Source organism: Trachemys scripta, chromosome 4 (genome assembly GCF_013100865.1).
Source record: "Trachemys scripta elegans isolate TJP31775 chromosome 4, CAS_Tse_1.0, whole genome shotgun sequence".
Lineage (NCBI taxonomy): Eukaryota > Metazoa > Chordata > Testudines > Emydidae > Trachemys > Trachemys scripta.
Window position 1 is genome coordinate 138792659 of NC_048301.1, and position 15185 is coordinate 138807843.

The following is a 15185-nucleotide window of genomic DNA, read 5'->3' on the forward strand; positions in this document are numbered from 1 at the left end:
GTTCAGGTACCATTTAGAGCCCCGAAAACCAGACACCCGGAAACCCTAAATGGCACCCAGACACAAAAGCCGAAACCTGGACCCATGGCAACCCTACTAGTCATACAATAGTACATATTGAGGAACAGGCCCCTTCTTTCATTTCATTAAAAGCTGGGGCATTCCTGGGTGGTCAGATCTCTCCTTGCCCAGTATGGCAGTGACATGTGGGAGGTTGGGGGGCGGGGGGGCTGTTACTCTTTCATGCTGTACAAAGGGGTGTGTGAAGCCCAGTGTTTTCATTTAAAGGCACGGAAAGACATTACACACTGAAGACTGTTTTTAAAGGCATGTGGTTCAGTGGGCTGAGCTATGGACTGGGATCCGGGAGACCAGAGTTCCATTCCTAGCTCAGCCACTGGCCTGTTGACTGACCTTGGGTGAGGCTCTCTGTGCCTTGGTTTCCCCATCTGTAAAATGGAGATTGAGACACGAATTGGCTTTGTAAAGCACTTTGAGATGTACAGCTGGCCCTCATCTTTAAGTATTTCAATAGAATAATTTATTTCAAGTACAACCAAATCAAACAACCCCCCTACCCCCAGTGTTGTGAGGCATTTTTTTCCTTCTCCAACCCCAAAACACAGGTCAGAGTGGGCTGTGTCAATCTAATCAAGGCGCTATTGTGTAAGCGGTGGGGCGATCAAAGCATCAGATAGACTTTCATGGAAGAGGAAAAAGCAGCCGCTGCCCTAGAGGGATGAAGCCCACGCGGTGCAGGCGGCTACTGCTGCCTTCAGCCCACCTTTGCACAGAAAATATCTGGTGCAATGGCTGCTCCCCTGCAAGAGGCATTGTGCTGTTTGACTCTCCTCTGAGAACATCCACAACCATTTCCCCCTGTGCATAAACTGTTTTTACAACAGAGAATTCATCTCTTCATTGCAGTGTGAACTGTCGGGGTGGAGGGATTAGAGATGGCAACTTAAAGCTCTTCTTCACAGGCACATGGTAAAACAACAACAAACTTCCTTCCCTACTTTTAACCATGCATGTACAATTTATAACTTCCGAAGCATCCTGGTGGATTCTTCATCTCTGGCGATTTTTAAAATCAAGATTGGATTTAAAAAAAACCAAACAAACAAAAGCTCTGTTCTAGTTCAAACAGGTATTAACTCAGGGAAGTTCTTTGGCCTGCGTTGTATAGGAGCTCAGGTTGAATGTGGTCTCCTGCATAAGTCTGGGGAAATTGTGCACCACTGCACAGATGCAGAATTCATGTTCCCCACAGATTTTCTTTTTCCTTGGCAGAAAATACATTTTGCCAGCGAGGTGCTGCAATTACACCTTTTTCCCCACCAGGAGCTGTTGTGGTGCCAGAACAGAAGGCAGCCAGCTCAGAGCCATAGCAGAAGCGGCAATATGAGGGGCAGGGGGTAGACAGAGCAGGGCACATAGGGCTGCTGCAGGAATCACACAGGCTGGGGTTCAGAAGGGCTAGTGGGGAGGAAGACTGGAATGGGGTCTAAGTGGGAGTGGGGGTGCAGGACCACACAGGGGCAGGGAGGTGCATGGGGGCGGGGGTGGCTGAGTGGGGGTGCAGGGTCACACAGGAATGAGGGGAGGAGAGTGCAGGGGAACACAGGGACAGGGCAGATGTGCCTAAGTGAATGGGAGAGGCTAGTGGGTCAGCCAGAGAAGCATGGGGGAGGCTCCCCAACTCGCTAACAATCCCCCCCCAAAAAAAATTTGTTACATACTTCTCCCACCCACACCCAACAACCCTCCTGCTTCACGCCCAGGCTAGTTCCAGCAATTACTTCCTTCTCCCTCAGCTCCTCTGTTACCCCTGACTCCCCCAAGCCTTTGTACTGCTGCTGAGGGGTGCAGGAAATATGTTTCTGTATTGTAGTTTACATGAATTCTTACTCAAAGTTCAGTATTAATAGCCTAGTAAAGAAACTATTTGTCAAAAAACACTTCTTGAATCTTTTTTGTTGTCTGCATTGTTACAGACATACTTGCCGACAGGTATTTTGAAATAAATTAACAAAATAATTGAAATTAGTGTGATTATATTGTGTTATTTTGACAAATAAAATATGCAGAATTTTAAAATATTGTTCGCAGAATTTTTAGGCGCAGAATTTCCCCAAGAGTAATGGGAAACTCTCTCTGTGCGCCTGCCAGTCATAAAGTTAATCCGGCCCCATGGTCAGTTAGGCCCTAGAACACTTTGATTGGTTGCACTTCACATTGGCTTCTCCACCTGCCATGTGAAAGCATCAGCTTTTCTAATAGCAAACAAACACCTGGTTAGACAGACCTTTGTTACACATTAGGTACGTAGTTCTTCTTCATCACATTTCTATTTAAAGTAGATGGCATGAGCAGTTCCTAAGTCTTCTTCCAATCACACACATTGGGCTGTCCTGCCCCACCCCTCAGCCCAATCTATGCTGAGAGAGGACTGCAAATCCCACCTCTAGATGTCACCCAAGAGTCACCCACTGGCTGGAATGGAGCTAGCTGTGCGGGGAAGTTCCTGGCTGGGTCCAATCTAGATGGGGGGAGGAAGAGGGGGTTATCCTGGCTGCATCCCAGCGAGATGAGTGAGTGTGGGACAGAAAGAGAGACCTGGCTGGATCCCATCTACATGAGGGGGAGAGCTCCCTAATGCAGTAGGCTGTGACCATCTGCTCTAAATTCCCTCCACCGGTCTGCTCTTCCCCACACTTGCTCAGCCAAGTTCCCTTCCCTGTCCCCCCCAGACTCTCTGCTGGGCATCATGGGGACAGGACAACTCCCTAGTCTGCATCTGCTGGTGCTGTGTCAGGCCCACTGGCTGCCAGAATCCCCTCAGGCCTTTGGCGGTGGCAGAAGGGCACTGATGTGCGTGACCGGGTGCTGGGTGAGGTTGGCCAATCTAGCAAAGTGCTTGCCCCAGTCAGCACAGCTGTACTGCTGCTCTCGGCTGTGAATGAACCAATGTTGTAGCAAGGAGGAGGCCCGTGCAAAGCTCTTGCTGCAGCCAGCGCATCGGAATGTCCTCCCCGCAGTGTGCATGCACTGGTGTTTGGTGGGTGGATTGGTTTTTGACATTCTTACCAGAATCATCACAGTGGTGCGGCAGCTGCCCGGTGTGTGCGCTGGTGTGTTCTCAGGGTTGAGCACTGTGCAAAGTCCTTGCCGCAGTCGGCACAGCGATAAGGCCGCTCCCCGGTGTGCGTGCGCTGGTGTGATCTCAGGTTTGACCTCTCTGCAAAGCCCATGCCGCAGTCAGCACAGCGATGCGGCCGCTCCCCAGTGTGCGTGCGCTGGTGTCTGTTCAGCTGTGATCACCCTGCAAAGCCTTTCCCACAGTCAGCACAGCAGTACGGCCGCTCCCCGGTGTGTGTGCGCTGGTGCAGTGTCAGTGTGGAGGCACAGCGGAATCCCTTACCGCAGTGGGCACAATGGTGCGGCCACTCCCCAGAGTGTGTGCGCTGGTGTTTCCTCAGGCTTGAGCTCTCTGCAAAGCCCTTGTCGCAGTCGGCACAGTGGTATGGCCGCTCCCCGGTGTGTGCGCGCTGGTGTGCTCTCAGGCTTGAGCTCTGTGCAAAGCCCTTGCCGCAGTCAGCACAGCGATGCGGCCGCTCCCCAGTGTGCGCGCGCTGGTGTGTTCTCAGGTGTGAGCTCCGCGCAAAGGTCTTGCCGCAGTCAGCACAGAGATGCGGCCGCTCCCTGGTGTGCGTGCGCTGGTGCTGGGTCAGTGTGGAGGCACTGTAGAATCCCTTAGCACAGTGGGCACAGCGGTACGGCCGCTCCTCAGAGTGCATGCGCTGGTGTATTCTCAGGCTTGAGCTCTCTGCAAAGGCCTTGCCGCAGTCAGCACAGCGATGTGGCCGCTCCCCTGTGTGCGTGCGCTGGTGTATTCTCAGCTTTGAGCTCTCTGCAAAGCCCTTTCCGCAGTCAGCACAGCGAAGCGGCCACTCCCCAGTGTGCGTGCGCTGGTGTCTTCTCAGCTGTGAGCTCCGTGCAAAGGCCTTGCCGCAGTCAGAACAGTGGTGCAGCCACTCCCTGGTGTGCGTGCGCTGTTGCTGGTTCAGCGCAGAGCGGTTGCTGAACCTCTTGTCGCAGTCAATGCAGTGGTGGAGACGCCGGTCCATGGGCAGTCTCTGGTGTGTAGCAAGGTCTAGTCTCTGGCTGAGTTTACCCCGGGGATGGACTGCATCCTGTGCATGGATCCCGCTGTGGGATGTGGAATCTTGCCTCCCTGCCGGGCTTTCCCCACATTCAGACTGTGTCCGCGTTCCCCCCAGGATCCCGAGCCCTGCTGGAGAGAGCTCACCGTTAAGGCTACAGGTTTGTCAAGGATGGAAAATGTCACGGATGGAGCGATTTCCCCATTTCTCCATGACTGTTTTTTGGATGGGTGCCTCACCCTGCAATGGCGGCTCCTGTCTCACAGGGTTGGATCCAAAGCCTCTCTCTGGGTACTGAGACCTAGTCTGCGGGGTTACAGCAGCACTCAGATTTGCCCCTGCCCCCAGTGATAATGGTAGGGGAAGGAGGCCAAACTTCAGTGAATGGCCTTGCCACCCAGATCCTCTCTAGCCCACACCAGCCCCTCTGCACCAGGCTGGGGTCAGGATTGCAGCACTGGGAGAAGTGCTGGGCAGGTACCCCATGGGCAGGGCGAGGAGGAGGGCAGGTTTTGTTAATAATCAGGGAGCAGTCACAGGAAGTTTATTGATCTGTGACTTTTACTAAATTTTCTGTAATTGCCCTGTAATTTTTGATATAAAATGCCATGACAAATCTGCAGCCTGACTCAGGGTGGTTCCATCTTATGTTGTTTGTGCAGCGCCTAGGGAGGGGCTGGCAGACATGTGGAGTGAGCAGGCAGACACCACTCAGCTCTGCTGTGCTGCTGTGGCCCTGGGCCATCGTAAGTTGCCTGGGGTCGGAGGGGGCGGGGCGGCAGGTGGGGCTAAGAGAGAGACCCGGCCCCAAACTTCTGGAACCCTGCAGGCCACATTGGGGAGGTTCATGGGTAGCAGAGTTTGAGACCCGTGACAGAGAAGGAAATAAAGTAATAAGTAACAGTCAGCATGGATTTGACAAGAACAAATTATGTCTAACCAACCTAATATCCTTATGGACGATTCAAAGTTGGGTGGGGTTGCAAGTGCGTTAGAGGAGAGGATTAGAATGTACAGTGATCTTGATAAACTGGAGAAATGGTCAGAATTGAAATGACTGCTTAGGAAAGAAAACCATCTGGGGTTATAGTGGATCACAAATTAAATGAGTCAAAGTAATACTGTTGAAAAGAAAAAAAGCAAATACACTTCTACCCCAATATAACGCTGTCCTTGGGAGGAAAAAAAAAAATCTTACCATGTTATAGGTGAAACCGCGTTATATCTGAATTTGTGTTTTATCAGGTCGGGTTATATCAGGGTAGAGGTGTATCATTCTGGGATGTATTAGCGGGAGTGTTGCAAACAAGATGTGAGAAGTAATTCTTTTACTCTTCTCAGCACTGGTAAGGTCTCAACTGGACTACTGTGTCCAGATCTGGGCCCCGCACATCAGAAAGGATGTAGACAAACTGGACAGGGTCAGAGTAGAGCAATGAGAATGATTAAAGATCTAGAAAACATGACCTACGAGGAAAGATTGGATTTGTTTAGTCTGTCGAAGGAAAGACTTAGGTAAGCTTGATAACAGTCTTCAAGTACGTAAAAGGTTGTTACAAAGTACAGGGTGATAAATTGTTCACCTTATCCACAGAGGCCAGGAGAAGTAGTATGGGCTTAAATTGCAGCAAGGGAGATTTAGGTTAGATATTAGGAAAAAACTTCCAAATTCTAAGTGTAGTTAAGCACTGGAACAAATTACCTGGGATGGTTGTGGAATCTCCATCATGGGATGCTTTTAAGAGCAGGTTAGACAGACACCAGTCAGTCATGGACTAGATAATACTTAGTCCTGTCTCAGTGAAGGGGACTGGATGACCTACTGAGGTCCCTTCTAGTCCCACATGTCTATGATTTCTAGGATTCATAGATATCAAAGCCAGACAGGCTCATTGTGCCCATCCAGCCTGGCTTCCTGCCTAACCCAGCCAGAGAAACTCCCCCAGTGATTCCTGCCTCCAGCCCAGCAACTCCTTCCCCTCCAAAATAAATACTGGCCCCTAATTTCCAACCTCCATTTGTCCCCTTCAGTTCCCAGCCAATGAATCTCACTCTGCCTTTGCCTTCTACATTAAGGAGCCATCCACTAGCAGGTGCGTAAATCAGAAGGGATTGAATTATTTTGACTCACCTGAGGAGGGGCTCTCAGGCCCTGAGATTTGCCTGGAGTCCTCAGCATCCTGGATCCAGAGCTCTGCCTCCCCTACCTCGATCTGGTAGATTAAGTCCGGTGTGGAACCTGAATAGCCTGTTTGGGAGGAATTAATCAGTTTTATTACTAAAGTTTTGGGGGTAGGGACTCATTTCTATGTTAGTGCAACCCAGCACAATAGGGCCCCGATCTCGGTCAGTGTTTGTCTGCGCAGCACTGGGCGCGACAAGGCCCCAATCTCGGACACTACTTGAGAGGAAAGTGCAGGAGATCCCAAGCAGGAGAATAATGAAATAAACCTTCCTTAGAGGAGATTTCGTCCCGTCTCCCGCTAGGCAAGTTCAATTCACACTCTGAAGCAGCAATGTCTATGACCCTTCTCAATTTGCTTTGGGGCTGAGTCATGGCAGGTGTCACTGTTATACAGACCTATCATTTATTTGCTTAGGGTGCAAGAATTGTTGAAAATGTATGGTAAAGATTATGATATTCTTTTTGGGGCGGTAGGGAGTTGTTTTCTTCTTCTTGCCTTATTAGTCTTATTTGCTCATGTGTTGTTTGCAACCAGCCCTGCGCCAGGACTGAGGTAGGTAAACAAGTTACACTAAGATTAGCCCCAGGCTCTGTAGCCCTGATCTCTTCATTAACAGGAAGCCGAACTGAAAGAGGCTGACATTTGCAACTACTTGGGCATGTGGTGGCACATGGCAGGTGAGGTAAGAAGGGAACCCAGACATTTCACAGCTGTGAGTAAAGATAAATAAGTCCTTACCCAAGGAAACAAGGACCCGATAATTCCTCAGCATCTGGTCCCGGTACAACTGCTTCTCTGGCTGGGATAAGAGCCCCCACTCCTCCCGGGTGAAATACAGAGCGACGTCCTCGAACACCACCTGGAGCTGCTGGCACAAGCGTTACACACTCAGCACCTTCCGCTCCAGCCCCCAGCCCGGAGTCTCAGCAGGGGACGCGGTTTCTAGGGGAGCGACTCCCAGGGAACCCCCTGGCCCAGCAGCTGTGACCCAGGGAGACTCCTCCCCCCCCGATCCCCCAAGGACTCGGGGCCCCGAATCCCAGGGCCGGGAACAGGCTCCTCCCCCCCCGGCCGGAGTCCTGCCTCCGCCCCAGGCCTGTGCTCAGCCCCGCTCCCGCCCCTGCTCAGGCGCCTCCGGGCTCCTCTGCCCGGCTGGGGCCTCGCTCGGGGGAAGGGGCTGCGCCCGGCTCCGCGTGTCTGCCCGGCCAGGGCCCCCCTGCCCCAGGGCCCCAGAGCCGCCCCCCGGCCCCAGCGCTCCGGCTGCTGCAGCCCCCAGCCCCGGGGTCAGTAGCGCGGGAGGGACCCGGGTCCCGGCCCCACTCGGCCCCCAGCCGGGATCAGCCAGTGCCCGGCCGGGGAGTCCCCGCCCCGCGTCCTACCTGCGCCGGCCCCGCTGCAGCCATCGCCGGGCTCGGCCCCGGCCCCGGCCGCTTCCTCCGGGCAGCGACTTCCCGCCCCGCGGCTGCTACCTCCCCGGGGCCGCCTCCAGCCCGCTCCCCGCCCTGGGGCTGCAGCCGGGACCCGCTTGCGCACGGGCCGGGCTGGGCTGACCCGGGAAGGTCCCGCTCCCTGGGCGCTGCGGGACACGCCGGCTCCAAGGACCCCGCACCTGTGCCGCCAGCTCCAGCGCAGGGACCTACCCATGTGGTATTGATAACGGCTCCCCTTAGGAATGTGCTCCTGGTAACAGTTACTGATACGTAATCGATTGTAAGCAACTGCTCTTGTAGAAAACAGCTACCTGATGTAGCAAATGTCTACAGATAGTAGTTTCTTGCACCATTGTGTGTGTGAAATTGCTCCTTGTGAAAATGTGCTATGTGTAGCAGTTATTGATACGTGTAGGTTATAAGAAACTGCTGTGGTAATAAACTGCTACTCGATGTAGCAATCTAAATCTCCCTTGCTGCAATGTAACCCCATTGCTTCTTGTCCTCTCCTCAGAGGTTAAGAAGAACAATTCTTCTCCCTCTTCCTTGTAATAACCTTTTACATACTGGTTGTAGCCCACGAAAGCTTATGCTGAAATAAATGTGTTAGTCTCTAAGGTGCCACAAGTACTCCTGTTCCTTTTGCAGATACGGACTAACACGGCTGCTACTCCGATACTTGAAAACTGTTATCATGTTTCAATCTTCCCTCATGGGTCATGTTTTCTAGACCTTTAATCTTTTAACAGTACTCCAGCTGAGGCCTAATCAGCGCAGAGTAGAGCGGAAACGTTACATCTCGTGTCTTGCTCACAACACTCCTGCTAATACATCCCAGATTGATGTTCAGTTTTTTTGCAGCAGAGTTACACTGTTCACTCATATTCAGCTTGTGATCCACTATGACCCCCCAGATCCCTTTCTGCAGTACTCCTGCCTAGGCAGCCATTTCCTATTTTGTATGTGTGCAGCTCATTGTTCCTTCCTAAGTGGAGTACTTTGCATTTGTCCTTATTGAATTTCATCCTGTTTACTTCAGACCATTTCTCCAGTTTGTCCAGATCATTTTGAATTTTCATCCTATCCTCCCAAGTACTTGCAACCCCTCCCACTTGCAACCTCCTCCCTGTCCACAAACTTTATAAGTGTATTTTCTATGCCGTTATCTAAATCATTGATTAAGATTTTGAATAGAAACATATCCAGAACTGATCCCTGCAGAACTCTCTCGTTATGCTCTTTCAGCCTGACTGTGAACCACTGGTAACTACTCTCTGGGAACTGTTTTCCAACCACTTTTTCACCCACCTTATTGTAGCTCCATCCAGGTTGTATTTCCCTAGTTTGTTTATGAGAAGGTCATGGGAGACAGTATCAAAAATGTTACTAACGGCAAGATAGACCATATCGAGCACTTCCCCCCATCCCACAAATTGACAGCTTAATTATTTGCTCCATTATCTTTCCAGGTACACAAGTTAAGTTGACTGGTCTGTAATTCCCCAGGTTGTCCTTATTTCCCTTTTTATAGATGGGCACTATATTTGCCCTTTTCCAGTCTTCTGGAATCTCTCCCGTCTTCCTTGACTTTTCAAAGATAATTGCTAATGGCTCAGATGTCTACTCAGTCAGCTCCTTGAGGATTCTAGGACACATTTCATCAGGCCTTGGTGACTTGAAGACATCTAATTTGTCTAAGTAATTTTTAACTTGTTCTTTTCCTATTTTTGCCTCTAGTCCTACCTCATTTTCACTAGCATTCACTATGTTAGGCATCCAATTGCCACTAACCTTCTTGGAGAAAATAGAAACAAAGAAATCATGAAGCATCTCTTCCATTTCCACCTTTTCTGTTATTGTTTCTCCCCCTTGTTGAGTAACAGGCCTGCCCTGTCCTTGGTCTTCCTCTTGTTTCTAATGTATTTGCAGAACGTTTTGTTGTTAATTTTTATGTCTCTAGCTAGTTTGATCTTGTTTTGTGCCTTGGCCTTTCTAATTTTGTCCCTACATACTTGTGTTATTTGTTTATATTAATCCTTTGTAATTCGATCTAATTTCAACTTTTTGTAGGACTCTTTTGATTTTTAGATCATTGACGATCTCCTGGGTGGTCTCTTGCCATACTTTCTATCTTTTCTACACAGTGGTGTGACGTTGTGCAGTTTATATGGTTTTATAAAAACATGATAATAAGTGAATATAATGTAACTGGAAAATGCTTCATTCAAAAGGTCTCTTGTAAGGTATCATTACAAAGCTTATAATCTACTGAGTGTGATTATCCTATTTGTATAAATATACCACTCTTATATCTAAAACTAGAAATATAAAATATAACTCTAAGGGCCTATTGTAATTATGCAAAGTGTGGGCCATTAATGGTGGTTTGGAATCTTGATGACTCCCATTAACAAGGACCATTGTTTGCAGATGGCTGTGTTTTACCTGTGAGTTTTTCTGTATATGTGTGTGCTGGCAAGTGGGTAATGAAGTCTTGCAGTGACATGTGATCATGTCACCTGAACTGGAATCCATCTTTAACCTGGTGCTTTTTTAGTGAGGGGGGGTGGAAACAGAGGGACAAAGGGTTACCACCTTATGCAAAAGATATATAAAGGGGTGGAACAGAACAAAGAGAGAGAGAAGAGAGCCATCATGAAGAATCCCCGAGCTGGAACAAGAGTTGTACCAGGGGAAAGAATTGTGCCCAGGCCTGGAAGGTGTCCAGTTTGAGGAAAAAACTTACTGAAGCATCTCTAAGGGTGAGATTATCTGTATTTAGTTTGATTAGACATAAATTTGCGCATTTTATTTTATTTTGCTTGGTAATTCACTTTGTTCTGTCTGTTACTACTTTGAACCACTTAAATCCTACTTTCTGTATTTAATAAGATCACTTTTTACTTATTAATTAACGCAGAGTATGTATTAATACTTGGGGGAGCAAACAACTGTGCATATCTCTCTATCAGTGTTATAGAGGGCGGACAATTTATGAGTTTACACTGCATAAGTTTTATACAGGGTAAAACGGATTTATTTGGGTTTAGAACCCATTGGAAGTTGGGCATCGTCTGCACGGGTAACCCAGGAAAAAAGGCAAGAAACTATTTTTTCCCGTTGCTTTCATAGGGGGGAGGGGCTGACGACATGTATCCAGAACCACCTGTGACAATGTTTTTGACCCATCAGGCATTGGGAGCTCAACCCAGAATTCCAGTGGTTGGCGGAGACTGCGGGAACTGTGGGATAGCTACAGTCGTCAGTTGCCCCTCCCTCACTGAGAGCAACGGCTGAGAATCGTTTCGCGCCTTTTTTCCGCGCAGATGCCATAGCATGGCAAGCATGGAGCCTGCTCAGATCACTGTGGCAGTTATGAGCACTGTAAACAGCACGCGCATTATCCTGCAGTATATGCAGCACCAGAACCTGAAAAGGCAGGCGAGGAGGTGACGGCAACGACGGCAGGGTGGTCACGAGAGTGATGAGGACATGGACACAGACTTCTCTAAAAGCACGGGCCATGGCAATTTGTCCATCCTGGTGACAATGGGGCAGGCTCATGCCATGGAACGCCGATTCTGGGCCCGGGAAACAAGCACAGACTGGTGGGACCACATAGTGTTGCAGGTGTGGGATGATTCCCAGTGGCTGCGAAACTTTCGCATGCGTAAGGGCACTTTCATGGAACTTTGTGACTTGCTTTCCCCTGCCCTGAAGCGCCAGAATACCAAGATGAGAGCTGCCCTGACAGTTCACAAGCGAGTGGCAATAGCCCTGTGGAAGCTTGCAATGCCAGACAGCTACCGGTCAGTCAGAAATCAATTTGGAGTGGGCAAATCTACTGTGGGGGCTGCTGTGATCCAAGTAGCCAAAGCAATCTTTGCCCTGCTGCTATCAAGGGTAGTGACTCTGGGAAATGTGCAGGCCATAGTGGATGGCTTTGCTGCAATGGGATTCCCTAACTGTGGTGGGGTGGTAGACGGAACCCATATCCCTATCTTGGGACCAGAGCACCAAGGCAGCGAGTACATAAACCGAAAGGGGTACTTTTCAATAGTGCTGCAAGCACTGGTGGATCACAAGGGACATTTCACCAACATCAACGTGCGATGGCTGGGAAAGGTACATGACGCTCGCATGGTACTGGGTCCAGGGTGATTAACAGTTCCTGACTGTCAGGGAAAACGTTTTCTCTGCTTCTTTGCTGTGCGCTAACTTCAATGCAACTTTAACTCCTCCTCCTCTTCTTCGTCCCCTAAATCCGCATCCCTGTTGCATGAGAGTCCATTGATGGAGTCCATGCATAGGGGTGCGGTAGTTGTAGGGGCACCCCCTAGAATGGCATGCAGCTCATCATAGAAGCGACATGTCTAGGGCTCTGACCCAGAGCAGCTGTTTGCCTCTCTGATTTTTTGGTAGGCTTGCCTCAGCTCCTTAAGTTTCACGCGGCACTGCTGCGGGTCCCTGTTATGGCCTCTGTCCTTCATGCCCTTTGAGATTTTTTTTCAAATATTACGGCATTTCATCTTTGGAATGGAGTTCGGAGAGCACAGATTCGTCTCCCCATACAACGATCAGATCCAGTACCTCCCGTTCAGTCCATGCAGGATCTCTGTTGCAATTCTGGGACTCCATGGTCACCTGTGCTGATCAGCTCGCCACGCTGGCCAAACAGGAAATGAAATTGAAAAGTTTGCGGGGCTTTTCCTGTCTACCTGGCTAGTGCATCGGAGTGGAGAGTGCTGTCCAGAGCGGTCACAATGGAGCACTCTGGGATAGCTCCCGGAGGCCAATACCGTCAAATTGCGTCCACACTACCTAGGGTGACCAGATCACAGAAATGAAATATCGGGATGTGGGGGCGGAGCAAAAAAAAAAAAAAAGCCATTTCGCAGGGGCCGGGGAAATTAGCAGGCCCCGGGCGCATTGTGGCCGCGCGCACTGCCTTTCCCGCAGCCCTGGGCACATGTGGCACGTCCCGCCGCCCCGCCGGGAAGGAGCTGCTGGAGCGCAGACAAGCGGGAGAGGCGCGGGGCTCCGGACCCCGGCAGTGGCGTGGGAGATCGGCTCAGGGCCGCACGAGTGGGCCATGTAAAGTTTATCAGCTCGGAGGGGGAACCCAGCCGTCTCCTTGCCCCTGTAGGGGGGTACCGTCCCCACCCCACGCCAGCATGTCTTGCCAGCTGCCGCAGGCCAGGTAAGGAGCCGAGTTCCCCCCCTCGTCCTGGCTCCTCAGCTGAGCGGCATTCCTCCTCCCTCCCAGGCTTGCAGATGTAATGGCGGCGCAAGCCTGGAGGGAGGAGGTGGTGGCGCGGCTTCCAGTTCCTGGAGCTGCTGGTGAGTATGAGCTCTGGCACCGGGCGGGCAACGGGGCTTCTCCCCCAGGAGGGAGATGGGGGCGGGCTTAGCTCCTTACCTGGCCTGCGGTGGCCGGCGAGACATGCTGAAGCGGGACGCAGATGCTACCCCCTACAGGGACGAGGAGCCGGCCGGGGTCCCCCTCGAGCCGATAAACTTTACATGGTCCGCTCGCGCGGCCCGAGCTGCTCTCCCCCGCCACTGCCAGGGTCTGGAGCCCCCCCGTCTCCCTCCTGGGGGAGCAGTCCCCTTGCCAGACCCCCTTGCCCGCCTGGTGCCGGAGCTCGTACTCACTAGCAGCTCCAGGAACTGGGAGGGAGGAAGAATGCCACATGCTTGGGGAAGAGGCGGGGCCAGGGCGGGGATTTGTGGAGGGATCCAATAGGGGAAGGAGGGGGCGGAGTCGGGGCGGGGGGCAGCGAGAGTCCCTCCAGGAGGGCAACATTGCTTGTTTGTCCAGTGTCCCGACCGCACATGGGTCGGGACGTGGGACAAACAAGCAAATATCGGGACAGTCCTGATAAAATCGGGACATCTGGTCACCCTAACACTACTTCAAATTTGACCCAGCAAGCTTGATTTCAGCGCTAATCCCCTCGTCGGGTAGGAGTACCGAAATCGATTTTAAGAGCCCCTTAAGTCGACAGAAATGGCTGCGTCGTGTGGACGGGTGCAGGGTAAAAGCGATCTAACGCTGTTAAATTTGACCTAAACCCGTAGTGTAGACCAAGGCTTTGAGTAATTCAGGGAATCCCAGCAGCAGATAAGACAAACTGGTGAACTGCTAGGAGACTCTATGCAGTCAGATACACTGATTAGGGATTCTTTGTTTGTTAGGGGAGTATATGTAAAATATTTTACTGAATTAAGTCTCCTGCAGCACCTCACTAGGTTACGTCAGACAAAGAGAGCTGCAGTGACTAGGCATTGGGATGCCTGTGCCTTTAAGAACCCAGCCCTGGGAAGCCCATGCTGAGAGGTGCTGTCTGCGAGAGAGGAAATAAAAAAGCCCCTCTGTCCCCCCCACCCTATTTTTGCAAACACTGGTATCTCAGTCCACTGGGGTAACTGTTACCCCCTCTGCCCTTGCCTGTGCTGGAGTTTTGCTCTCTGTCACCCGCTGGCAGCGCCTCACCCCTGGGCATAACCCCAGCTCCTTCCCCCCTCACCCCAATTTTGCCCCTCAGTCCCTCTCCTAACCCTGCCTCCAGCTGCTTGACCCCCCCAGAGCAGTTGATTTTCGCCCCTGACCACCCCACTCCTCCAATTTGCCCCCTTTTCAGCCCCTGTAAAAAGCAGTCAGCAGAATCTTACCTATAGAGAGGGCAGACTGAAGGGCAGCGGCTTCAGCAGATACAATACTACTGAGCATGCACTGGATGATTATCCCCAAATCTGTTACTGCGGCGTTGTTAAACCTCCTCTGCAGCCTCTGACGCTGAAAACAGAACACTGGAGTGGACAGGCCTCCGCTCTGATCCAGTCTGCTTATTACCTATAACCTAAGTCAGTGGCTCTCAACCTTCCCAGACTACTGTAGCCCTTTCAGCAGTCTGATTTCTCTTGCGTACGCCCAAGTTTCACCTCACTTAAAACTGCATGCTTAGAAAATCAGACATAAAAATACAAAAGTGTCCCAGCAGACAGGTACTGAGAAAATGCCGACGTCCTCATTTTTGTCATATAATTATAAAGTAAATCAATTGCACTAATAAGATTGTACTTATATTTCAGTGTATAGTATACAGAGCAGTATAAAAAAGTTATTGTCAGTATGAAAGTTTAGGTTTCAGAGTAACAGCCGTGTTAATCTGTATCCGCAAAAAGAAGAACAGGAGTACTTGTGGCACCTTAGAGACTAACAAATTTATTAGAGCATAAGCTTTCGTGGACTACAGCCCACTGCATCCGAAGAAGTGGGCTGTAGTCCACGAAAGCTTATGCTCTAATAAATTTGTTAGTCTCTAAGGTGCCACAAGTACTCCTGTTCTTCTTTTTGCGGATACAGACTAACACGGCTGTTACTCTGAAACTTGTCATTA

General features: G+C 50.7%; 1 pseudogene; it reads right to left on the reverse strand.

Annotated features, from left to right (window-relative positions):
* Window positions 1-2759: 2759 nt before the first annotated feature.
* LOC117876585 overlaps window positions 2760-15185 on the reverse strand; it is a 101138-nt pseudogene continuing 88712 nt past the window's right edge.